The 26,276-nt window shown below is 49.9% G+C and overlaps 1 pseudogene; it reads right to left on the reverse strand.

Moving 5' to 3' along the window:
• Positions 1–19,300: 19,300 nt before the first annotated feature.
• On the reverse strand, positions 19,301–25,159 carry LOC112625094 (annotated as a pseudogene).
• Between the last annotated feature and the right edge of the window lie 1,117 nt (positions 25,160–26,276).

The following is a 26,276-nucleotide window of genomic DNA, read 5'->3' on the forward strand; positions in this document are numbered from 1 at the left end:
CCCACCTCAGGGTGGTTAGGAGAACAATGAAAAACTAAAAGGCATGATTAATCAACAGCATTTTTATAGGTCTGTAGGTTTTCATGAATAGCTATGAAAAGCTCTCACATTATCCTTCTAAGCATCAAAATTTTCTTTGAAAGTTAAAACTTGGGCTGGGCGTGGTGGCTCACGCCTGTAATCCCAACACTTTGGGAGGCTGAGATGAGCTGATCACCTGAGGTCGGGAGTTCAAGACCAGCCTGACCAACATGGAGAAACCCCGTCTCTACTAAAAATACAAAATTAGCTGGGCTTGATGGTGCATGCCTGCAATCCCAGCTACTTGGGAGGCTGAGGCAGAAGTATCTCTTGAACTCGGGAGGCGAAGGTTGCGCTGAGCCGAGATCACACCATTGCACTCCAGCCTGGGCAACAAGAGCAAAACTCCATCTCAAAAAAAAAAAAAAAAAAGGAAAGAAAAGAAAAGAAAAAGAAAGAAAGTTAAAACTTGAGCTGACCAGGTCCTCTTAAACAATTTACTTTGGTAATCTCACTACCCTTGAATTGCCTTTCTCATCCAAAATAGATTTCTAGGAATTAAACATTGTTTTTCAAAAAAGCAGTCTTTGATATAGATTGCTGTCTTTTAGATAGCACTTTTGCAGTCGAATAAAGAAAGTTTTAAGAGATCAAGGGGTTTTATCCAATTAATCTCCATAGTGAAAGCTATTGAGAGTATACCGTAGTTCTTTATTCCACCACCGAAAACTGAGCCTCCTAGCTGGTGTTTCTCTTTTTCTAGCTCAGTGATGAACTGCGACTCCAGCATAAAGCAGATAATTGTATGTTGTTGACTTTTGCCTGGATATAGAACCATGACACCATAGCACTCAAGATTGTAACTCCTTCCCTTGTGGAAGGAAATTGGAGATCAATTATTATCCTCATCCAAGGTAAGAGAAAGGCATATCCTCTATATTCACCTGTTCTTTGTGGTTGATCTCAGAATGTATTCAGCCTTTATCCTTCTCCAAATTAAGCTTTCAAGAAATGGCTAAAATAGGCCTTCTAAATTTCTTTTCTACTCAGGGAGCATATTATGTTTCTCATTTACTGAGTACAGAGAGTGTTACTTTATAGTGATTCCTGAATTACATGTGGGCAGGAGGTTGTTTGTGTAGTTAATCCTTGCTCTTATTCCAGTAAACTGGAGTTTAGCAAAAGAGTTGGAAGGTAGGAGACAGCTCATCCTTTTCAATTTCTTTCTTCTTTTTGTTTGTTTGTTTGTTTGTTTCTGAGACGGAGTTTCACTCTGTCGCCCAGGCTGGAGTGCAGTGGCGTGATCTCAGCTCACTGCAAGCTCTGCCTCCCGGGTTCACGCCATTCTCCTGCCTCAGCCTCTCGAGTAGCTAGGACTACAGGCGCCTGGGACTACAGGCGCTCACCACCACGCCCGGCTAATTTTTTTGTAATTTTAGTAGAGACAGGGTTTCACCGTGTTAGCCAGGATGGTCTCGATCTCTTGACCTCGTGATCCGCCCGCCTCGGCCTCCCAAATTGCTGGAATTACAGGCCTGAGCCACCATGCCCAGCCTTTTCAATTTCATAAGAGGAAGTACCGGTCATAAGCACATGGTGGGATTTCACATGGTAGGCTGGCAGTGGCTCACACCTGTTACTATAATCTCAACACTTTGGAAGGCTGAGGCGGGTGAATCACTTGAGCCCAGGAGTTCAAGACCAGCCTGGGCAATGTAGCAAGATCCCGACTCTACAGAAAAATACAAAAATCTGCCTGGTGTGGTGGCACATGCCTGTAGTCCTCCCAGCTACTTGGGAGAATCACTTGAGCCTGGGAGGCAGAGGCTGCAGTGACCCAGGATTGTGCCACTGCACTCCAGCCTGGGCAACAGAGTGAGACTATGTCTCAATAAATAAATAAATAAATAAATAAATAAATAAAATAAAGAATTCTGTTGGGAAGTTGTCTTACGTGTCTTGAGTTTTGCTTCCCCCACATACATGTTTAGACCTCAGTCCTCTAGTACCCTCGGTGCCTGCAATTCTGCACCAAGCCCTTGTGTCATTGAACCCATTTTCTTTTTTTTTTTTTTTTTTTTTTTTTTTTGAGACGGAGTCTTGCTCTGTCGCCCAGGCTGGAGTGCAGTGGCGCAATCTCGGCTCACTGCAAGCTCCGCCTCCCGGGTTCACGCCATTCTCCTGCCTCAGCCTCCCGAGTAGCTGGGACTACAGGCGCCCGCCACTGCGCCCGGCTCATTTTTTCTATTTTTAGTAGAGACGGGGTTTCACCATGGTCTCGATCTCCTGACCTTGTGATCCGCCCGCCTCGGCCTCCCAAAGTGCTGGGATTATAGGCGTGAGCCACCGCGCCCGGCCTTGAACCCATTTTCAAATGGGTTCACAAGGACTAATCAAATCATTCCAGATTGCCCACCCGGGCTGAGATCTAGGCTGGGTACTCGGGCACTGAGGTCTTCAGGAAGGAAGAGACAATAGTGGGGCCAACACAAGGAATGTTATGAGGCGTGCTGGTCAGAACGTGGGTCCGAGAAGGACTGGCTAATTCTGCCTGGGTGGGGATGGTGGGTACCAGTTTATTAAAGGTCCCTGGATTGATTCTTGGAAGGTAAATGGTTATCTATTATCTGCTTGATGTTTTAAGACATGTTTTCCATATTCCTGCCACTCTATTTTCACCCAGGCTGTATGAGGTGACGTGTTCTAAACAGGGTCCATGTGCCAGAATGAGACTTGACGTTGAATCTGAGCTTTGTATCCTACTCGCCAAAGGTCCCCACGTGGGCATGTTACTTAGCATCTCGAAACCTCAGGGTTTTTCTCTTACACTAACTTTCTATGGTAGATACAGTGAAATCGATATGCTGTACACAAAGCAGCACAGAGTAGGTGTCTGAAAATATCTCCTCTTAAAGTACAGGAAGTACACAGACTGAGCAGTGTCTACCATTGGTTGTCCAAGGCACTGACCCTACAGAGAGGCCCTGACGCCTTGCTTTTTCCTGCACAAAGCTCTCCAAGTGACTGGATGGCCGCAAAGAAGAACCAGTGTGGCCAAACCATACAGCACTGAAATGAAGAAATCCACTTCAATTTTTGAAGTAACACTCTAGTTTATAGTTAATGTGTAACCGTTTTTCTGAACAAAGACGCAATCCTAAAACTGTCAAACCGATATGAGTTAACATTTTAATGTGGGTTTCTATTGAAGTATGACATACATATTGAAACGTGTAAAATGTAAATGTACTACTCCATGAGTTTCGCGGAGTGCCCACACCTCAATCAAGAAACAGACTATTCGGGCCCGGCACGGTGGCTCACGCCTGTAATCCCAGCGCTTTGGGAGGCCGAGGTGGGCGGATCACGAGGTCAGGAGATCCAGACCATCCTGGCTAACATGGTGAAACCCCGTCTCTACTAAAACTACAAAAAAATTAGCTGGGCATGGTGGCAGGCACCTGTAGTCCCAGCTACTTGGGAGGCTGAGGCCGGAGAACGGCGTGAACCCAGGAGGCAGAGCTTGCAGTGAGCTGAGATCGCACCACTGTACTCCAGCCTGGGTGACAGAGCGAGACTCCATCTCGAGACAAAAAAAAAAAAAAAAAAGAATCAAGACTATTCGGCCCACCTTACTTCTGTCTGCATGGTTGGTTTTGCCTGATTTCGAACTTGATGTAAATGAAACCGTACAGCATGTATCTGTTTGTGTCTTGCTTCTTTCACCTAATATTCCATAAGATTCATCTCTTGATGAAATGTTCGATCATACAGCCTGGTGTGGTGGCCCATGCCTGTAATCCCAGTGCTATGGGAGGCAGAGGTGAGAGAATCACTTGAGCCCAGGAGTTCAAAAGCATCCTGGGCAACATAGCGAGACCCCATCTCTACAAAAAATAAAAAATAAAAAAATGTGCCACGTGTGGTGGCACATGCCTGTAAGCACCTGTAGCCCCAGCTACTCCAGAGGCTGAGGTAGGAGTGTTTCAGCCCAGGAGTTGGAGGTTGCAGTGAGCATTAATCATGCCTCTGCATTGCAACCTAAATGAGAGAGCAAGACTCTCTCTCAAAAAATAAAAATAAAGGCAGGGCTCGGTAGCTCATGCCTGTAATCCCAGCACTTCGGGAGGCCGAGGCGGCAGGATCACTTGAGGTCAGGAATTCAAGACCAGCCCGACCAACATAGTGAAACCCCATCTCTACTAAAATTACAAAAATTAGCTGGGTGTGGTGGCAGGCACCTGTAATCCCAGCTACTTGGGAGGCTGAGGCCGGAGAATCGCTTGAATCCGGGAGGCGGAGGTTGCAGTGAGTAGAGATTGCGCCACTGTACTTCAGCCTGGGCGACAGAGCAAGACTCCGCCTCAATCAATCAATCAATCAAATGTTCAGCTGTTTCAGAGTGGCTAGGTTTCTAATGAAATTGATGATGTCTTCTCCATGTCTCCTGGTGCGTACATACACTTTCTCTTTGCTGCTGAGGATATGCCCATAGTGGCATGACTAAGTCATAGAGTATATTTCAGCTTTAACAAATGTGGCCCCTTTTGAGAGGGCTTTTTAGCAGTTTACACTGCCACCCTCATTATTTGAGGGTATATGTATTTATTTTGCCCAAAAATGCACCGAAATTTAGTATGACTCCAATTTCTATCTCTGTGTTTGTCTTTTCAAAATAGCTCTGTTATTGAATGCTGTCAAGCAAAGTCACTGGCTACCCCTAGATTATAAAACTGTGAAACATGGTGACTCCATTTTCCCAGCAGATTTCAGTCTTGGATGATGTTAAAAATAAAACGGAATAGCAATTTCTTCCAGGTTAAAGAATAGCATCGGCCTTCCTCTGTCCTTTTCACATTTAAGAAACTTGAGATGTTGCTCTCGGCCCACTTATCATTAGATTTAACAGCTTCTGTAATTTGTGGTTGGCCCCTGCTTCTCACTGTCTGTCTGGGTTACAACACAGACGATTTCTGAGAAAAACAGAAATGGTATGTACCGGTGAAAAGAGAAGTTTCTTTGTTTTCTTTTGAGTGCAAATGCTACTTTCGTTTCTTGTTGCTGTTATGGGATCTAGGGAAGCTTTAATTTATTCCCTTTGATACAAGTGATTAAATTGCCCCTTGGGTAGTTTAAATTGTAATTGCTGAGTAAATACGTATGTTTGTCAGAGTTTGAAGGTCAGACATCGCTCAGGAGGTCAGGCCTTTGTTTGGCCACAGAGCGGGTATTGTGAGCTGCTGAAATACCACCTTTGCCGCCCACCTCCCTTCCCGGTGACCTCGGGCCGACTTCTGTCCACTGTAGATCAAAGGCAGGTAAGGATTCAGTTCCATTGAGCAGTTGCTAACAGCAAGGCTTTGGGGATTTGGCGTCAAGTTGGACTCAGGATACTATAGTAGTAATGTCATAGGAGAGCCCCGCTCAGCCTGATTTTATACTGAACAGGGAGTTATCATACAGCTGAACTTGAAACGGCAGTCTCTCTTGCAGGTTTCAGAAAACAGTTAAGGTCATAGAATTTCTCAGTTTTAGTGTCCCTGCTTAACATCTCTTAAGCCTTTCGGCATTTGTGGCCATGAGATTCTAATGTAGATGCTAGGAGAGCCGGCATAAACATTTATAGCACTTGGGTATTTTTTGCTTAATTTATCCAGATTTCATGATGTTCCACAGAAGTGTGCCTGGCACTCTACTGTGTGAATGAGTTTGAGAGTTGTGGGTCTATAGGGGGTGGCAGTAATTGCAAGACAATTGTAATGATGGCAGCAGCGACTGTATCTTTCTTTTTTTTCTTTTGAGACAGTCTCACTGTCGCCCAGGTTGGAGTACAGTGGCGTGATATCAGTTCACTGCAACCTCTGCCTCCCAGGTTCAAGTGATTCTTGTGACTCAGACTCCTGAGTAGCTGGGACTACAAGGGCATACTACCACACCCCGCTAATGCTTGTATTTTTGGTAGAGACGGGGTTTTGCCATGCTGGTCAGGCTGGTCTTGGACTCCTGACCTCAGGTGATCTGCTGGCCTCGGCCTCCCAAATTGCTGGGATTACAGGCATGAGCCACCATGCCCGGCCTAGCTACTGTATCTTGGGGGCTCTTTGTGCCAGGTGCTGTGTTGATTCCTGAATGTCAGGTTTGCTTCCCGCCGCATCACAGCACCCAGGCTGGGATTCCAGATGTGGTTGTTCTTTCCCTCACAGCTGGGCACTCTGCTCACTGTTGCCAACCTTGAAAGGCTGACAGTTTCTCTCCTTTGTCTTTTCTTTCTTTGTTTATTATTTATTATTATTATTATTATTTATATTTTTGAGAAAGAGTTTTGCTCTTTTGCCCAGGCTGGAGTGCAATGGCATGGTCTCGGCTTGCTGCAACCTCCGCCTCCCGGGTTCAAGTGGTTCTCCTGCCTCAGGCTCCCGAGTAGCTGAGGTTACAGGCACGCACCACCACGCCCAGTTAATTTTGTATTTTTAGTAAGGATGGGGTTTCTCCATGTTGGTCAGGCTGGTCTCAAACTCCAGACCTCAGGTGATCCACCTGCCTCAGCTTCTCAAAGTGTTGAGATTACAGGCGTGAGCCACCGTGCCCGGCTTCCTTTGTCTTTTTTAACTTGAGGGTCAGCAAGTATTCTCAGAAGTTGACATGGTGGTGTTAGGGTGATGTCCAAAGGGATATTACAGCATCCAAGCATCCAACTGACTCACCCTTGTGTGTGGGGATTCATCCTCCAGGGACAACCTTATAACACTGATTTTTCTCTTTTTTCTTTTCTTTTCTTTGTTTTTGTTTTGTTTTGTTTTTTGTTTTTTTGTTTTTTTGAGATGGAGCTTCACTCTTGTTGCCTAGGCTGGAGTGCAATGGTGCAATCTTGGCTCACTGCAACTTCTACCTCCCAGGTTCATCCATCCATCATCCATCCATCCATCATCCATCATCCATCATCCATCCATCTGTCCATTCATCTATCCATTATTCACCCATCCTTTTATCATCCATCCATTCACCTGTCTATCCATCCATTCACCTGTTCATCCATCCATCCATCCATTCATCCTTCCATCATCCATCCATTCACCTGTTCATCCTTCCATCCATCCATCATCCATTCATCCATCCATCCTTCCATCATCCATCCATTCACCTGTTCATCCTTCCATCCATCCATCCATCATCCATCCACCCATCCATCCATCCATCCATCCATCCATCATCCATCCATCCATCATCCATCCATCCTTCCATCATCCATCCTTCCATCATCCATCCTTCCATCATCCATCCTTTCACCCATCCATCCATTCCCCTGTTCGTCCATCCATCCATCATTCATCCATCCACCACCACCAATCTACCTATTAATCCATCCCTCCATTCATCTATCTGTCCATTTGTTTATCCATACATTCGTCTATCCACCCATCTATCCATCCATATGTACATACATCATCTACCCCCACCCATCCATACATTATCTACCCACCCATACATACATACATACACACATCATTCCAACCACCCACCCACCCATCCATCCACCCATCCATCCATCCATTCATCTGTCCATCCATCCGTCTGTCCATCCATCCATCCATCCATCCATCCATCCATCCATCCATCCAAGCATCCATCTATCCACACACCCATCCATCCATCCATGTGTCTATATATCTGCTCATACATTCATCCATCCATCCACTCATTCCTAAGCCACTGCTGAGCACCTGTTGTATGCCTTTTCCCTCCCTCCAACTGGTTCCTTCATATCCTCCCCCAGTAGCCAGCATCTTCTCCCTGAGGGCAGAGGTGTGGCCCCTCACAGTGCCCAGCTGGTATACAGCACATGCTCAAATAATGTGGCCACTCAGTTAACACACAGAAGAACTTGCTCCAAGCGACACGTGGCACATCTCCTTACAAAATGCATCTATCATAGCAGCTGTTTTCAGAGGCTTTCCCAAATACAGTGTGATCTGGAACAAACTGTGAAGCCCACGAGCCTGGTGAAGCTTTCATTATTGAGCACCTGCTGTATACCTCCTTGAGCTGAGGAGAGGGATCAAGAGCTCATGGCCAAAAGGGGACCAGGCCCACCCACAAACACTGTTGATGTGCGGCCCTGAGCTGTGGCAGGGATGTGGCAACGCAGAAGGGAGCCAGGGGATGGGCTCTCAGCAATCTGGGGGCCATGGAGACTGGTTTGAGTACAGGGGGAGTGGGCTAGGGCTAGCCTTGATGGTAGGATTCACAGGTGTTAGGCTCCTGGGCTGCAGCTGCTCAGTCACCTCCTGGCACTCAGGTGCATCAGTTCATTGTCCTCATGCTAGTGGTGGGGGCAGCCCTAATGCACAGGGTCTGAAAAATGCTCAGGTGTACCTGCAGTGTGTGAGAGGAAGGAGGCTGGCGAAGGTGGGCGTGGCCACCTCGCCAGGTGTGGGTCTTGAGGGAACTTCTGCTTCCTTTCAGGTGGCACAGAATGTGGCCCTGTACACAGGCGACCCCAACCTGGGGCTGGAGCTGTTTGAGGCAGCTGGAGACATCTTCTTCAATGGGGCCTGGGAGCGGGAGAAAGCCGTGTCCTTCTACCGGGTGAGCTGGCCTGTGGGCTGATGTGGGTGAGCCTCAGGGGGGCACCTGGAGGGCTGAGGCACAGGTGTGGCAGGGCAGAGGCCTCCCACCTGGAGGCAGGGCCATCCATGCCCATGCTTAGTTTCCCAGTGGTCTCACCGGGAATGATATTGACCGTGCCCCCTGCCCGGGACAAACGCTCGGGGCCTGGACATGACAATGGCTCTACCCTTGTACCTGATGATCTCAAGCAACCATGAGTGGGAAGTCCTGTCCCCATCTTCCAGATGAGGAAACTGAGGCTCAGAGAGGCACAGGGACATGTCAAAGGACACACAGCATGTCAGTGTGAGGCCCAGGGCCAGGGCCCAGGTCTGCCTGCACTCCAAAGCGGGGACGGCTTCTCCCTTTGAGCTCACGGTGTGGCTCAGCCCTGGGCACGGATAAATGTGTTTTTAGAGCAGAGAGGAGTGCTGGCTCCCCGCAGTCAGACCCCTGGTGCCCAGGTAGGAGAGGCTGGTCTGAGGCTGCCGGGTGTAGCTGGATGGGCCTCAGGTGACTCTTCAGCCCCCAACTTGGGTGTCTGAACCGTGCGTTATCCCAGAGCACAGAGCTGTGTCGAGGTCCAGGGGTAGCTGGGGCGTGGGAAGCTCCAAGCACATGTTCGAGCTCTGAGGAGGGTACTGGGCAAGGTGGGTGCTGCGGGAAGCCTGATCCCACCTGCCTGTGTGGTAGGACCGGGCCCTGCCCCTGGCAGTGACTACGGGCAACCGCAAGGCGGAGCTGCAGCTGTGCAACAAGCTGGTGGCACTGCTGGCCACGCTGGAGGAGCCCCAGGAGGGCTTGGAGGTTGCCCACATGGCCCTAGCACTCAGCATCACTCTGGGTAAGTCCCCTGAGCCCCTGCCCTGCCAGGACCCACACTTTGCCAAAGCCCAGCCTCCAGGTCTGCAGGGCAGGAGCTGAAACAGCTGCCGGATTTTCCTGGTCTCCTGTCCAGGCAGGCAGATCTGCCCAGCTGGCTTCCCCGTCCGGCCGTGGGGCACAGCCCGAGGTCTCTTACACAGTGCAGAGCTCCCTGCCTGGCTGAGCTCTGCTTCCTCTGCCTCTTCCCGCTGCTGACCACAAGGGCCGCCCAGTGAGCCCTCTGTCTTCGAGACATGCCAGGCATCTCGTTGGTCCCTGTATATACCAGACTGAGTGGCACATTCCCTTTCTCTTGTGCCCTTCCCACCCTCATCAACCACGCAGCTCTCTGGCTGATGAAATCCCAGTTCCCCTTCCAGCAGCCTGCCCCTTAAGGCCGGGCATCCCCTGGTGCTGTGCCAGGGTCGTCTGTCCTCCTCCAGAGACAGGGAGCCCTGGGCAGGCCGCATGCCCCAGCGCCTTGTGCCTCGGGGTCCAGTACACAGTAGGTGTGCAGCTGTGTGGCAATGCATCAAATGCAGGCTCCACGGCACTGGCCCTGGAAAGGGGAGGACATCGGAGACAGCCTGGGTGGGTTTGCGCATCTGTGGGGGGACCTGGAGCTCAGGCACGCAGTGACTCCCCAAGGTAGGGGGCTCTGATCATGACACACCCAGGAGGAGTCGGATGTCATGTCTGTGGGTTGCCTGGAGCCGGGGTGCCCGGGAGAACCTGGACTGCATGGCTTTTGGGCTCTCCTGGTTAAAACCGGTGAGAAAAGGCAGGTGGCTATGTGTAGGCACAGAGCTGGGCCATCCAATTCCGACTTTGCCAAAGCCTCACAGTAGACGGGGGCAGGTCTTATTAGTTCTGCTTTGCAGATGGGAAAGTGAGTCTGGGAACCTGGAAGGGACTGGCCAGCACTGCCCAGGTGACCGCAGGTGTCCGGAGGCAAGCCAGGTGTTGCCCGGGGTCTGCCTACCTGCTCCTGAGGGGCCTGTGCCCTGCCTGCCCCAGGGAGCCATGTCTTCACACCTGCCCCTTTGGCCTGCACCCCAGGGGACCGGCTGAACGAGCGCGTGGCCTAACACCGGCTGGCCGCCCTGCACCACCGGCTGGGCCACGGCGAGCTGGCGGAGCACTTCTACCTCAAGGCCCTGTCGCTCTGCAACTTGCCGCTGGAGTTCGACGAGGAGACCCTCTACTACGTGAAGGTGTACCTGGTGCTCGGTGACATCATCTTCTACGACCTGAAGGTGGGTGGGAGGGGCAGGACTCGGGGTGTTCCCGGCCCCCTTGGAGTGGGATCTCCACCCAGACCCCAGAGGCCTGGGTTCCAGCCTTCCTTAGGAATGGCCCAGTGGCCTCCCTGGAGCTCTGCACCCAGCTGGAGGAGCCGGCAAGGTTAGCAGATACAACCCAGCTCCCAAGCTGGCCATGCCCCACCCTCAAGAACTCAGTCTCAGCCAGGGAGGCTGACACATGAGCGGGCAATGGTGGCCTCTGGGTAAAGAAGGGGGATTGTAGTCAGGGGGGCCCTCCTGGAGGAGGTGACACCAAAGCTGAGTCTTGACAGTCAAGTGTCAAGTTGCATTTAACAAAGAAAACAGGGTGGGGAGAAGGACATTTCTGAGAACGGCATCATCCTCATATTGAATCCACGTTGCCAGATCCAACCCAAATCCCGGCGCCTCCTCTAGGAAGCCTGCCCAGGGTGCCAGCCCGCACTGAGCAACTCCTTCCTGGAGTCCCGAGACACCTTGAATCTTCACATCACCCAGGAAGGGTGGGGTGGGGCCGGTGTCTTACCATCTGCTTCACAGACGGAAACCCCAGCTCAGGGCAGGTGCAGTGGGGCCGGGCCCCAGCCAGCCAGGCTGAGGCCTTGCTGGGTCGGGTCTGTCTCGAGGGGAGGTGCTGGGACCTGTGCTCCCTCTGCCCCTAGCCCTGCAGGGGTGGAGAGCTGGGAGTGGCAGACTCGGACCTGGGGTGTCTCCACCCCTCTGCCCAGCAGGCACCCGCCCCTCCTCAGCATCGCACCAGCACCACGTCAGTGCTCCTTAGAGGCTGAGGGGCCAGGGCGCTCCAGTCCACGGACTGAGATCTTGGGGGCCTTAGAACAACATGAGGAGCTGGGGCAGCCCTAAGACCCCGCCCCGTATCCCCCACCGCAGGCCTGGGGCTGCCCGGGAGGCCCCCGCCCAGTGCTGGCGACACCTGGTGGTCAGAAGCGGTCCCTGTGGCCTCCCAAGTCCCAGCCAGACAGGGAGGTGCCAGGTGTCAGGCCCAGAGGGATGCTGCTCACCGCTCAGGGGCTCGCCTGGGACCCAGGGGACGGGCCTCCCATAAGCGGCCTTTATCTCTCTTGGTCAAGCCTGCCGCCCACTCCGCCTGCCCAGGAGGAAGGAAAGAGCCAAGTAGTACCTGAGAGGCCAAAGTCCACCGTTGGGGTCGAGGGGCAGAGGCCTCCTTCACCGCCTTCCCATGCACAGCCCTCTGGGCCTCATTGTGACTATGCTGTCAGCGCAGGCCAGCTTCCCACAGGGAGGCCCCCTCGGAATTCCCCAAGGGCGGCTGTCTTTCGAAGGCCACGCCCTCCTCCTTGTATAGGAGGCTCTGGACCCAGGGCCCAGAGGAGTGGGAGAGAAAGCTGGGCTGGATGGGCCCTGGAAGGCTGGCGGAGAGGCAGGGGCAAATGGGCATCTTTGCTGATTGCCTCTAAAATGGGGTCCCCTTTAGTCTACATGTGAGAGTGAGCCCTGGAATAGGATGGATTAGGTGTCTCCTGGCTCAACCTGCCACTCACTAGCTGCTGCACACACTACAGGCACATGGAAATGCACACACAAATGCGCACAGGCACAGGCACACGCACACTCAGGCACACACACACAGGCACACGCATACAGGTGTGCACACAGGCACACACAGACGCACACGCGCACAGGCACACGCACACTCAGGCACACAAACACAGAGGCACAGGCACACCCACACAGGCACAGTCACACGCACACACAGTCACACACACAGGCACAGGCACACAGGCATAGGCACACAAACACCCAGAGGCACACACACAGGCGCGCACACAGACCCACACGCACACAGGCACACACACACAGGCACACACACAAGCACACACACACACAGGCACAGGCACACACACACACACACAGGCACGCACACACAGGCACAGGCAGAGGCACACACACAAGCACACGTACAGACCCACGTGCATACAGGCACACACACAGGGACACGCACACACAGGCACACACACACAGGCACACAAACACACACAGGCACACACACACAGGTACACACACACGGGCATACACACAGGTGCACACACACAGGGACTCGCACACACAGGCACACACAGGCACACACACAGGGACACGTGCACACGGGCACACACACAGGGACACGCACACACAGGCACACACACAGGCACACATGCACACACAGGCACACACACGCACACGCGGAGACATATGCTTTGGCTGGCTCCTTCCTGTTTCGTTGGGATGCCCCCACCCCTTCAGGAAGCCCTTGCCTCCCACCCCCAGCTGAGTCTGGGGCCTCCTGGGCCTCCCATAGGCTCCTGGGCTTCCCTCTGCCACAGCCCGGGCCACCCTGTGTGGTCAGTGTTCACTCCCAGGTCCCTCAGACTGGGAGCAAGGACGTTAGGCTCAGCCATGCACCCAGCACAGAGTCCAGTGTTCGGCTGGTCCGGGGGGCATTGGATGAGCAGTGGCGGTGACTCGGGGCCTTCTCACGCCCCTGCTCCGTGTGTGGGGCGGGGCAGTGAGAGAATGGACTGCTGCATCTTGGACTTTGTCCTTGGCCCTGGGAGCCATCTTGAGATAGTAAAGGGGGACAGGCCAGGCATGGGTCTTAGAGAGGTCCCTTGGGTGACCCCCATGTGGAGGAGGCGCCTGGGGAGAAGCTGGTTGGGGGATGGGAGGGTCAAGGAGGAGGTCTGGGAGATGGCATCCCAACCCAGGGATGGTGAGTTTGAGCCAAAGATGCATTGAAAATGGGAATGGATGTCTGGGGAGTCACACTCCGTCAATATTTCAGGGAACATTGCCAGAGAGGACACCTGTGAGATGGTTTTGTACCTGGCCTGGCCCGTGGAGGGCCTGGAAATGGTCAGCATGGACAGGGGCCAGAGGACAGCCTGGGTCACTCAACGCTGTGCCCCTGCTATGGCTTGGAGCCATGGGTCCTGCATGGAACTCTCAGAGCAGGCAGGATCTGCCCTGACCTTTTCCCATGGGGAAAGCAGCCACTGCCTGCAGAGAGGGTGGGACTGGGGCAGGAGGCTTGGGGTGAGTGGGGTGTAGGGACAGGAAGGCTTCCAGGGGTGTCAGGGTCATCTCCACCTCCTGCAGCCGAGACCACAGCAGTGTCACAGGCTTCGGGGCTCATGGGGTGAGCCAGCATTGGCTGGACATGTGGAATGACCTGGAGACAGGAACGGCCTCTGGGAAGACAGGCTCCGAGTCCCCCTTTTGCTGAGCATGGCCTGTCCCCTTCAGGACCCGTTCGATGCAGCCGGGTACTACCAGCTGGCACTGGCAGCCGCCGTGGACCTGGGAAACAAGGAAGCACAGCTGAAGATCTACACGCGGCTGGCCACCATCTACCACAACTTCCTCCTGGACCGCGAGAAGTCGCTCTTCTTCTACCAGAAGGCCAGGACCTTCGCCACAGAGCTCAACGTCCGCAGGGTCAACCTGCCTCCTCTGCCACTCTGCGGGTGGGCCCCCTGGTTGGCCCCCAGCCACCCTCGCTGAGGACAGCATCCGAGGGAGTGGGTTTTGTGCAAGGAGGATGGTCTCCTGCCTCTCCTGGTGTCTCCCGTGGCTCATTTTCTGGGAAATGGAGGCATGAAAGCAGCGTTCAAATAGCAATAAAGGTTTTTTTGTTTTTTTGCAATAACATACCGAAGTCCCCAGCGCATCCTTCCCTGGTGTGCTTCTGGGGTGTGTCTAGGGGCCAGTTCCTTCCCTGGTGGCAGCCCTCTGATCTTGGGGATGAGAAGGACCCTGAGTCCAACAGACCTGGGCCAGGTCCACCATGAGCCTCGGTTTCCTTGGCAGCCAGAGGGGAGATGGTGGTGGAACTCCCTGGGCAGCTCCCTGCTCAGAGCTTTTGCTGTAGCTCTCGTGCCACCCTTGCCTTTAATCTTCAGGCCACTGTGCCCGGATGTGGGGGCTGCTAGTGCCCTTGTTTGCCATTGAAGAAGTAGAGGCACAGAGAGGTTGGGTGTCTGGCCCACCGTCACACAGCAGGTAGGGGCGGAGACGCAGAGCCCAGTACACTGACCACCACACCACCCTGCCAGCCTGCTGCCAGGAAGGTGTCCCCATTAGGACCCAAGGTCAGCTCCTGGACCTCTCTTGTGGTGTCAGGAGAGCCACAGGCCAGTGAGGGTGGCCCCGAGGATCCCTCACTCAGTGTCCTCTGCTCTCAGACTTGGCTGGGCGGAGCCTGGCCAGTCCCACCTCTGGCCACTGGTCAGCCCTGCGGGAAGTGAGATGCAGGGATCTACAAAGACTGCCTGTGTAGACGCTGCTGTCCAGTGTTGAAAGCCTTATCTGGGCTGACCCCCAGCCGTCCCCACATACCCCTCCCCTTCCGGCCCCCGGCCCTCATCCCAGTCCCAGGAGTCCCAGGTTTTCCTTCTTGGAATCTCTTGGCCCCAGGGAACACGGCTCACACGGTCTCTTTGCCAGTTTACGGCAAGGAAACCGAGGTTCAGAGACTGTGGGTGTCCCACGTGATTCTCACATACACTGCACTCTCCCAGGCCCCTCTTTTAAACGCTTTAAATGAGGTGACATTCACCTCGCGTGCAATTACCTATTTCAACGCGAATCATGTGGTGGCATTTGTGCATTCACAGTCCTGTGCAACCACTCACGCCATCTAGTTTCAAAATGTTTTCATCTCCCCAGAAGAAACCTCCCATCCTCACTAAGCCGTTACCCCTCCTTGGTATCCCCCCAGCCCCTCGTTTGATGGAAGGGGAAACTGAGGCCTGGAGAGAGACTTGCCAGTGGGCGGAGCTCTGATAATAAGGAATCAGGCACCCATCTGCTGCTTCAGTCCTGGGTTGATTTTCCACCCAGCAGAGGTGACAGAGCCGGGAGGTTCTGGGAGCGCCACAGGGGAGCCCCACGCTTGCAGCCAGAGCCCTGCCCCGAGCCTCCCCACCAGTGGGCAGCAGAGAGCTTTCCAGCACCGGCCGCGGGGCTGGGGGGAAGCAGCGGGTCAGAGCTGCTGACAAACCTCACGTGGACCCCAGATCGCTGTCTCTGTGGGTTGGGGTTGGGCTTGGGAATTGGAGGCTGCATGATTGGAAACATGAAGACGGCTCAGCCTGGCTGGAGCAGCGGGAAGCGCCGTCACGTTTGCTGAGGACACGGACCTCCTGCCCGCTGGGTCGGGCCTGCAGCCATTCTTCTCGGGGTGGGGGCCGCAGGTCCGGGTTGCTGTCGCCCCCGACCTGCCTCAGAGTCCAGGGGGCTTTGAAACTGTGCCTCCCCATCTCCACCCACCCTGGTTGGTGCCATGAGGGGCCTGGATCCTGGGATCCTGTTCCTCTTGGGCAGCAGAGACTGGGGGACCAGAGGAGATGATGGGTCTTCAAGCCCCACATTCAAACCCCAGCCCACCATGCACAGTCTGGGGGTTCGGGGTGACGGAGTTGATGTCTCTGAGCCCCAGTTTGGTCACCACTAACATGAGGCCGACATACTGGGGCAGAGTGCCAGCCCCAGGGCTAACAGAGGCCTGTTTCCTACTGACAATACCTCTTACTCCTAGGAACAGCTCCAACAACCACACACTAGGGAACGCTCAATCCAGGCCAGCTTGTCAGAGGCACGTGAACCAGAGCGACTCCATCTTGAATGCGGGCTGGGTAAAGGGAGGCTGAGACCTGCTGGGCCGCATTCCCAGGAGGCTAGGCATTCTTAGTCACAGGATGAGATAGGAAGTCGGCGCAAGATACAGGTCGTAAAGACCTTGCCGCTAAAGCAGATTGCAGTAAAGAAGCCGGCCAAAGCCCACCAAACCCAAGATGGCCATGAGAGTGACCTCTGATTGTCCTCACGGCTCATTATGTGCTAATTACAATGCATTAGCTGCTAAAAGACACTCCCACCAGCGCCACGACAGTTTACAGATGCCGTGGCAGCATCTGGAGGTTCCCTACATGGTCTCAGAAGGGAGGGCAGAAACTCTCAGTTCTGGGAATTGCCCACTCCTTTCCTGAAACACTCATGAATAGTCCAACGCTTGTTTAGCGTATGATCAAGAAATAACCATGAAAATGGGCAACCAGCAGCCTTTGGGGCACTCTACCGCCTCCTGGGTTCATGCCATTCTCCTGCCTCAGCCTCCCTAGAAGCTGGGACTACAGGCGCCACCACCATGCCCAGCTAATTTTTTGTATTTTTAGTAGAGACGGGGTTTCACCATGTTAGCCAGGATGGTCTGGATCTCCTGACCTCGTGATCCGCCCGCCTCAGCCTCCCTAAGTGCTGGGATTACAGGCGTGAGCCACCATGCCCGGCTGAGGATGCTCCTTTGTTCCTACAGGAGTATGTGATTAGTTTGTCTGTTGGCTGGTAGGGAACTGAATCATGTGACACTGATTGGTAAGACTGTAATACTCTAAAATACAATGTATAAATTATAATACTACAATACCAAAGGCATCGATGAAAAGCCCAACACTATCATATGTGACTGAGAGACTGAATGCTTCCTCCCTCAGATTGGTTACAACATATTGTCCTATCACAATTCTCTCTCCTTCATTCAAAGTGAACGATCCAAATAACAGAAATAGGAAAGAATAAAGGGTAACAGACGCAAAGAACTCACGAGATGATACTCTATGGTAAAGTTTATGTACTTAGGAATTAATACCAACTCATTATTAGCAAAAAATAAACATCTTTACAACAAGAGTAGTTTTTCCTTTAATAAAGAAAGGTGGAATGTGTATAATGGACAAGGGACAAACAAAATTTGCCAAATGAGGCTAGTAAGACAATCCCAACAATTCACAATCATTATTCACTGGTCCATTAATCACAGGGCAATACATACAAATGAAACTTACCTGGCCGGGTGCAGTTGCTCATGCCTGTAATCCCAGCACTTTGGGAGGCCGAGGCGGGCAAATCATGAGGTCAGGAGTTCAAGACCAGCCTAGCCAACATGGCGAAACCCTGTCTCTACTAAAAATACAAAGAATTAGCTGGAAGTAGTGGCAGGCGCCTGTAGTCCCAGCTACTCGGGAGGCTAAGGCAGGAGAATCGCTTAAACCTAGGAGGTGGAGGTTGCAGTGAGCCAAGATCACACCACCACACTCCAGTCTGGGCAACACAGTGAGACTCCATCTCAAAAAAATAGTAATAATGAAATAAAAAAATTAAACTTACCTACATATTAGAAAAACAGCAAAATTCAACCGTGAATCCAGCATATTATCAAATGAATAGACAAAAATTCTACCAAGAAACTTAAGAAAATATCATTATCGATGAAATTCAAGTACTACTGCTTAAAGAGCATTCACAGAACTCTCACCTCAAGGTTTCCCTGCAAAACAAGGTGAAAGGCATACTCAAGACTCTTTAAGAATGAGCCACTGATAAAAACAATATACCTGTAACTTGTGTAACATTTCATACATTTTTTTCAAGCACTGCACAATAATTAATTTGCGTCAGGCTTTCCAAACTAGAAAAGCTTCACTTATAGAACTTCTTTCCAGTGGGAGTTTTCACATGACTTTTCAAGTAAATGTGAAAACTGAAAATATTCTTGCAGTTTCTAAAGTATTAGAGTTTTAATCCTGTGTACGTTCTTGTATTTACAAGGTCCAGCCAGCTACAGTCTGCATTTTCCTATGTCCTTGAGAGGGTATGAGAGAAATGAAACATTCCCACATTCTGGACATTCAAAGGGTTTTTCTCAGGAATGAGCTGATGTCTCCAAATGGAACACACCTGAAGGCCTTACCACAAATTTAAACTCAAAAGGCTTTTCTCCACTCCGAGTCCTCCCAAATCTTCAAAAACAGGAAAATTTGAAGGCTTGACCACACTTCCTACATTCTTAAGGTTTCTCTGCAGTGTGAGCTCTTTCATGTTTATGAGGCAATAGGAAAGAGTAAATCTTTTCCCACATTTCTTAGATTCAAGGGGCTTTATTATTTATTTTTTTGAGACGGAGTCTCACTCTGTCGCCAGGCTGGAGTGCAGTGGCACAATCTCGGCTCACTGCAACCTCGGCCTCCCGGGTTGAAGTGATTCTCCTGCCTCAGCCTCCTGAGTAGCTGGGATTACAAGCATATGCTACCACACCCAGCTAATTTTTGTATTTTTAGTAGAGACGAGGTTTCACCATGTTGGCCAGGATGGTCTCGATCTCCTGACCTCGTGATCCGCATGGGCTTCCCCCGAACCCCCTGTGGCTTTTTATGTCCTTGAAAAAGAACTAAGATAACTGAAATGTGCCCCCATGCCCAGCTAATTATTATTATTACTTTGAGATGGAGTCTTGCTCTGTCGCCCAGGCTAGAGTGCAGTGGTGAGATCTCGGCTCACTGCAAGCTCCGCCTCCCGGGTTCACACCATTCTCCTGCCTCAGCCTCCCGAGTAGCTGGCATGAGTCACTGCGCCTGGCAGTATTTTATTTTTTGTAGAGACAGGGTTTCACCATGTTGCCCAGGTTATTTCATATTGTTTTAATCCAGGCTGGTTATGAACTCCTGGGCTCAAGCAATACACACACCTTGGCCTCCCAAAGTGCTGGGATTATAGGCTGAGTCACTACACCCAGCATCTATATCATGACTTCTTTCATGGCGAGTAAGGTGACTGGAACGAGTGTAGGCTTTACTGCATCTCTTACATTCATAGGGTTTTTCTCCAGTATGAATTCTTTCGTGGAGGTGAAGGGAACTGAGGCGACTGAAGGCTTGGTCACATTGTTTACATTCATAGGCTTTCTCTCCAGTATGAGTACTTCTGTGGTTACAAAGGGAACTCAAACGACTAAAGGCTTTGCCACATTGTTTACATTCATAGGGTCTCTCTCCAGTATGAATGCTTCCATGGTCATGAAGGGAAGTGGAACAGCTGAAGGCTTTATCACATTTGGTACATTTATAGGGACTTTCTCCAGTGTGAGTCCTTTCATGCGTCTTAAAAGAACAAGAAAATCTGAATGTTTTCCCACATTCCTTACATTCGTAGGGTTTCTCTCCAGTGTGAGTTCGTTCATGTATTAGACAAGAACCGGAAACAGTGAACGCTTTACCACATTGTTTACATTGATAGGGTTTTTCTCCTGTGTGAATTCTCTGATGTCTTTCAACTGAATTGAGAAAATAAAAAGCTTTCCCACATATCGTTCATTTATAAGCCGGATTTCCACTGTGCATTATCCTGTGTCTTCTAACACCTGGAACAGAAACGAAGCATTTCCCACACTGTTCACATTTATATTGCTCCTCTCCATATGGTTTATATCCTGAGCTAGGATGTGCCTATTAAGGAGGGAATGACGTACAAAGACTTTTCCACAAATACTGCATTCACATTGTTTTCATCCAGTAGAAATGTTCTCATTCAGATCAAGATTTGGAATTTGGCTGACAACTTGTCCATCATACTGACTACCTTCTTTGCTTTCACACAGTCTCTGTACTATATGATTTCTGTAAAAAAATGATAAGCACATTATTATTGCTTGGTTTAATAACTTTCTACTTATTAATAGGTCTTGGACTTACACTGCTACCAATACCAGGGAAAACGTTTTTTTTTTTTTTTTGCCATGACTGAATTATTTGAAAGTAAATGGGTTACTACTGAAAACACAGCTACCACCTGCACGGCTGTGACCAAAATAGTCAGATTCATATACCCAATTTTGTAGTACTATTTTCAAGTAAACTGTTTTTCAAACACTGACTGCTACACTCAAGTACGTTACATTTTGGGTGAAATTTTTCTAGAAAGAAATAAATTTCAAGTGACTCTTATTTGTTTTGATTGCTTGTTTTTAAGCTCATGACATGCTAAGATTCCTTCAGAGGACTTTATTTCCTCTTCTCAGTACAAATTATCTTATATCTTTCCCAGGTTTTTCGAAGTGATCTTCAATATTCTGGTCTTTCCATTTGTTTCCTAAAATGCAGACCCACAAAATTATCATGAATTATTACAAACTATAGAAACATTACTACATTTAATGTTCATTGTACACAGTGCCCATGCCTGATTTCTTCACCAAATCATTCCCTTGCCACATTCCAAATCACAAATAGCACTGAAGATAGGGAAATACTTCTGTAATTAAGTGAAATGTGTTGTCGTTCTCACCTACAGAAGCCAGGTTCCTGCAGGTTTCCTGCATTACTTCTCTGGAGAGATTCTTCTCAGAAGAATCTAGCAAAGCCCATTCCTCCTGGGTAAAGTTCACAGCCACATCCTCAAAAGCCACGGAGTCCTAGAACATTCCACACATGTGGATAGAAGGATGGGTGAGACTGACAGCACTGGGAATCTATACTCAATTCATAAGCTGTTTACATGATTCTAAAATTTCCAAGCATTTGTTCTATGACTTGATTGTCACAGCTCTTACTCTGTTCACACACACTCCCTCCCACACAGCAGTATTAATGCTAGAATCAAACTATTTAAAAAGGCAACAGCAAAGTAGAAACACCCATCTCTTTAGAGAAGCCAAGAAGTAAGATGTGCTGCTAGGAGTTACCTTTTAACTTCACTTTGTACATTTCTAGTATCTGCCATAATAAAGTCCTACCTGATGTGCATAAGGGAGTTAATATTATCAGTCCTGAGACTACTTATTCTTAAAAACGGCTGCTCGCAAAGTTCAGTCTTTGTATTAGTAACTTACATTTTGAAAGGGATTCCACCAACCCAAGTAATAAGAATGACTCACTGCATCTAAATGGCTTATTCAATGTATTTCCCAAAACTTTTTCTGCTGAAGTTCTATTATTTTGTGTCACTGCAGCAGTGCTTAGGGAACCAGACACCAAAACACAGTCTGAACACTAAGTGTTCAATGAGTTTTCCTGGTAGACAATGTTTTACATGTGCTGTCCCTTGTTAACTGGGGAGTTGAGCCCATTCCATGTGATTACACCAAGACAGAATAGGCTTATTAAATTTAATTGAGAAGTAAATAAAACCAATAATTGATATTTAACAATACTAAGACAACAATTTTTAAAATTTGTATTGCACAATGTCAAGGCAGAAAGGAATAAGAGGAAATATGACACATGTTTTTTAAAATGACATTAATGTCACCATTTCCAGATGCTAATCCTATGAAATCACATAAATTCCCAAATCAGGGAATTTAAAACATTAGGCAAGAAAAACTACTTTTTCATATGTAGTAAAAATGACAAATGTCTAATGGTTTTTAGTCCTCTAAAAAAACAGTGATGGCTTGCCTAACATACTTCTAAGATTTTCAAATGAAAATATTCAGGACAGGACAGTATTAGCAGAGAGATGAGCAAGCAGACCAAGGGGAAAAAAGTCTTAATGACCCAGCATTTATATGGAAAGTTGAGGAATGATAGAGTAGGCACTGTAGAATAGAAAAAGAAATCATATGCACTTTAAAATGTGAGGCAAACCAGGCTGGCACCTACTTGGGAAAATGCACTGCATTCTTCTCTATTCCATGAACAATAATCAACTTATTACACATCAAATATGAAAGATAAAACCAGAACACTTTCAGAAGTCACAGGAAGATTTTTTTTTTTAAGAAGGATTAGGCAGATTTTTTTTTTATGTAAGAAAAAAGTGATAAAGAAACAGACAAACTCAAACATATTAAAATTTAGGGAATAAAAAGAAAATAGAGTGGGCCGGGCGTGGTGGCACACGCCTGTAATCCCAGCACCTTGGGAGGCTGAGGCGGGCGATCACCTGAGGTCAGGAGGTTGAGACCAACCTGGCCAACATGGCAAAACCCCGTCTTTTTGTTGTTTGTTTGTGTATGTGTTTGTTTGTTTTTTGAGATGGAGTCTTGCATTGTCGCTTGGGCTGGGGTGCAGTGGCAAGATCTTGGCTCACTGCAACCTCCACCTCCTGGGTTCAAGCAATTCTCTTGCCTCAGCCTCCCGAGTAGCTGGGATTACAGGTGCCTGCCACCACGCTCAGCTAATTTTTTTGGATTTTTAGTAGAGACAGGGTTTCACCATGTTGGCCAGGCTGGTCTGGAACTCCTGACCTCGTGATCTGCCCACCTTGGCCTCCCAAAGTGCTGGGATTACAGGAATGAGCCACCGTGCCAGGCCTAATACCCTGTGTTTACTAAAAATACAAAAATTAGCTGGGTGTGGTGGTGGGTGCCTATAATCCCAGTTACTCGGGAGGCTGACACAGGAGAATCACTTGAACCCGGGAGGTGGAGGTTGCAGTAAGCAGAGATGGCTCCACTGCACTCCAGCCAGGCTACAGAGCAAGACAGCGTCTCCAAAAAAACGAAAAACAACAACAAAAGAAAACCTCAGATATTCAGATACCAGGATACAGATGTGTCCACTGTCATAAATTCTTCACCATGCTGCAAGAGGGGAACTGACATTCTGGTGAATCTTTGTAAATCATCAATTTATCTATCACACTTTTATTTCACCAGTAGTATTTACAAAGCTAATTCCTACAATTCCATTTGAAATTACCCTTAAAAAGAACAGAACTTTAAAACTTACTACACTCACTCTGGGGAAGAAAGAAATATGAATTTTTAGCAAATAAAATACATCATTTTACCTTGCCTCTTTGGAAATAGTATTTTTATCTTTCATGCTGTACTGACAAAATGTATCTTATTGTCAATGAAAACCTGAAACTCAAATAAGCAGACAAGCCTTTTCGAGGTAACAAACTCAGGGAGGCAGTGCTGACTCCAACACAGACCTTTCTAAGTGTCACGGCAGGCCATTCTATCCCTCGGGACACCCATCCTGTTCAGTAAAGTACTCAGTGACCACCTAGGAGGCACTGGCACTGCTCTTTGTCCTCCTGTGTGCCTTCAGTGCATTTTAATATTCAGGTTCTTGCACATCCTCTCTGGGGTGGGTTTTCCTTGTCCTTTGGGACAGTTTTTCTCTCTTCACAAGTCTGAGACAATCTAGAGAGCAGAAATCATTTCTGCCTTTTCCTCTCAATGTCAGCATCCGATTGGCAGACCATCGATGTGTCTCCGAGGAATAAAAACTCGGGCTGGAGGAACAATTTTAATGACCTAACTTTAATGACATTACGTTGTATTGTCCATTAATTTTAATGTCCTAAAATTTCAATAACCCTAAGGCGTCACCATTTTAGATGAAACTATACCAGGAGATTCCTCTAAGGCCAAGAGCATCCAGCTGCTCCCCTGAGAGCCTCTACTCCCTACCTCAGGCTGTCCTTGGGGATGAGATGACCCCGGGGCTGATACTCACTAGACCCTCCAAAAGACATGGCCACTGTGGGTATCCTGGGTCATCCCCACACAGTTTTAAAATTCCAGGACTAGGAAAAGACAGGAGGGTGGCTGAGGACACAACACCCTGTAAAGTTTTCACGGGGAGACCTCAACCTAAATACATTTTGGTCACATGTACACTTAGGAAGGATGAAAAGAAGAGAGGCACAAAGATTTTTTTTTTACAGTAGAGTGTTAGATGATTTATTCTCCACTTTCCTCTCATGTAAAATGCTTGGAAAGAGAAAAATATTTTGGCCAAGGTGGCTCACGCCTGTAATCCCAGCGCTTTAGGAGGCCCAGGCGGGCGATCAATTCAGGTCAGGAGTTCGAAACCAACCTAGCCAATATGCCGAAACCCTGTCTCTACTAAAAATACAAAAATTAGCTGGACGTGGTGGTGGGTGCCTATAAGCCCAGCTACTTGGGAGGTTGAGGCAGGAAAATCGCTTGAACCCGGGAGTCAGAGGTTGCAGTGAGCTGAGACTGCACCATTGCACTCCAGCCTGGCGACAGGGCAAGATTCCGTCTCAAAATAAAACAAAACAAACAAACAAACAAAATATATATACATATGTGTACATATATATGTATGGTTTGCTTCCTCATTAACCTTATCAAAGCCTCTCATTTACGCCCCTCCTGTGGACCCCAAACCACAAACCATGACTGCGGTACCCGGTTTGTGAATCACCGTTTGCTCAAACACACCGTTTAACGTTTAAACAAAGTCTCAGGTTAATTTTAGGGGGAGAAAGGTGGGACTGGAAGCCCATGAACCACAGTTCCTCCCACGCTGGAACCCCGCTCACCGAGTCGGGGCCCTCCCGGATCACCCTCCAGTGGTCACCCTACTACCTGGGTCGGGGAGGCGCGGGGTTCCCGAAAGGGTTCCGGCCGGCGGAAGTGGCGCCCGCAGGTACAGACAGGACGCGGGGGTCCCGCTGCCCGCCCCGCCCGGCCCTGCACAGAAGGGGACTGAGGCCCGGCTGCGCCGCGGCGACTCGGTCCGCAGGTTCCGCAGCCGATGGCTGGCTCCAGCAGGTTTCAACCAGCGCTCTTCCCCACTTCAGGAAGCCAGGCGCAGTCCACTCACCATTCCTCGGCTCCCCGGGTGTCCCGGAGTCAGCGAGGGATGTCCCAATATCCGCAGGTCACAGGGTGGCCGAGGCTGCTGCAGAGCCACCTGGGCCTCCCAGAGCCAAGAAGTAGCAGCGGAGACTAACAAAAAGAGGTTACTACGGCCAAGGCCAGACAAAGCGCCCGCCAGCCGGATCCCGGAAGCCGCCCTCTCCTTTCCGGCGGCGCGCCTGATTGAACGCTCCCCGCCCCAACGCCCCTGATTGCAGGAGGCTTCAGGCCCCGCCCCCTCAGGCCCTGAGTGACAGGAGATTGCGAGCTCACCCGAGGCTGGCTGAGGCCAGAATGACCGTTTTGGCCTAGCGGTTTGCAGGGGGTGCGTCCTTCCTGCCCTGGGATCTCACCATGCAAGGACATTCCCAATTAAACTTGTGTAGAAGAAGATTATAGCTATTTGTGCATAAAATATATATAAAATTGCAAGCAATATAATGACAATTCTGTAACTGCCCAGTGGGTTCACCTTGCCCGCTACCTAGACAGAGCCGGTTTCTCAAGAGGGGGGAATAGCAAGAGAGAAGGAGTAATTCACGCAGAGTCGGCTGTGCGGGAGACTGGAGTTTTTAATTTAATTTTATTTTTCTGAAACAGAGTCTTGCTCTGTCGCCCAGGCTGGAGTGCAGCCTCGGAGTTTTATGATTATTCAAATCAGTCTCCCCGAGCATTCGGGGATAAGAGTATTTAGAAAGTTTATTTTGCCAAGGTTGGGGATGCTTGTGCATGACACAGCCTCAGGATGTCTTGATGACAATTGCCCAAGGTGGTCAGAGCACAGCTTGGTTTTGTTGGAGATAAATGCTCGGTGCCGCAAAGTGAAACCAGCACTCAAGCGAAAGTTTTCTCAGCCACACAATTTACTTCTGCAGAAGCGTGCTGCTCGCATCAGTCACAATCGCAAGAGCACACGGAACAAAGGAAAGCAGGGGTTTTTATTCCTAACGCAATCCCTACCTCTGGCATGGGCTGGGGCCAGACCTCAAGATCTAAACCGACCCGGTTGGCTATTTGTGAATATTTTCCCAAATAAGTAAGGGGGAAGGGGGATGTGAGTTACAACGGTGGGACGTGTGGTTTCG

This window comes from Theropithecus gelada, chromosome 5 (assembly GCF_003255815.1).
Source record: "Theropithecus gelada isolate Dixy chromosome 5, Tgel_1.0, whole genome shotgun sequence".
NCBI lineage: Eukaryota > Metazoa > Chordata > Mammalia > Primates > Cercopithecidae > Theropithecus > Theropithecus gelada.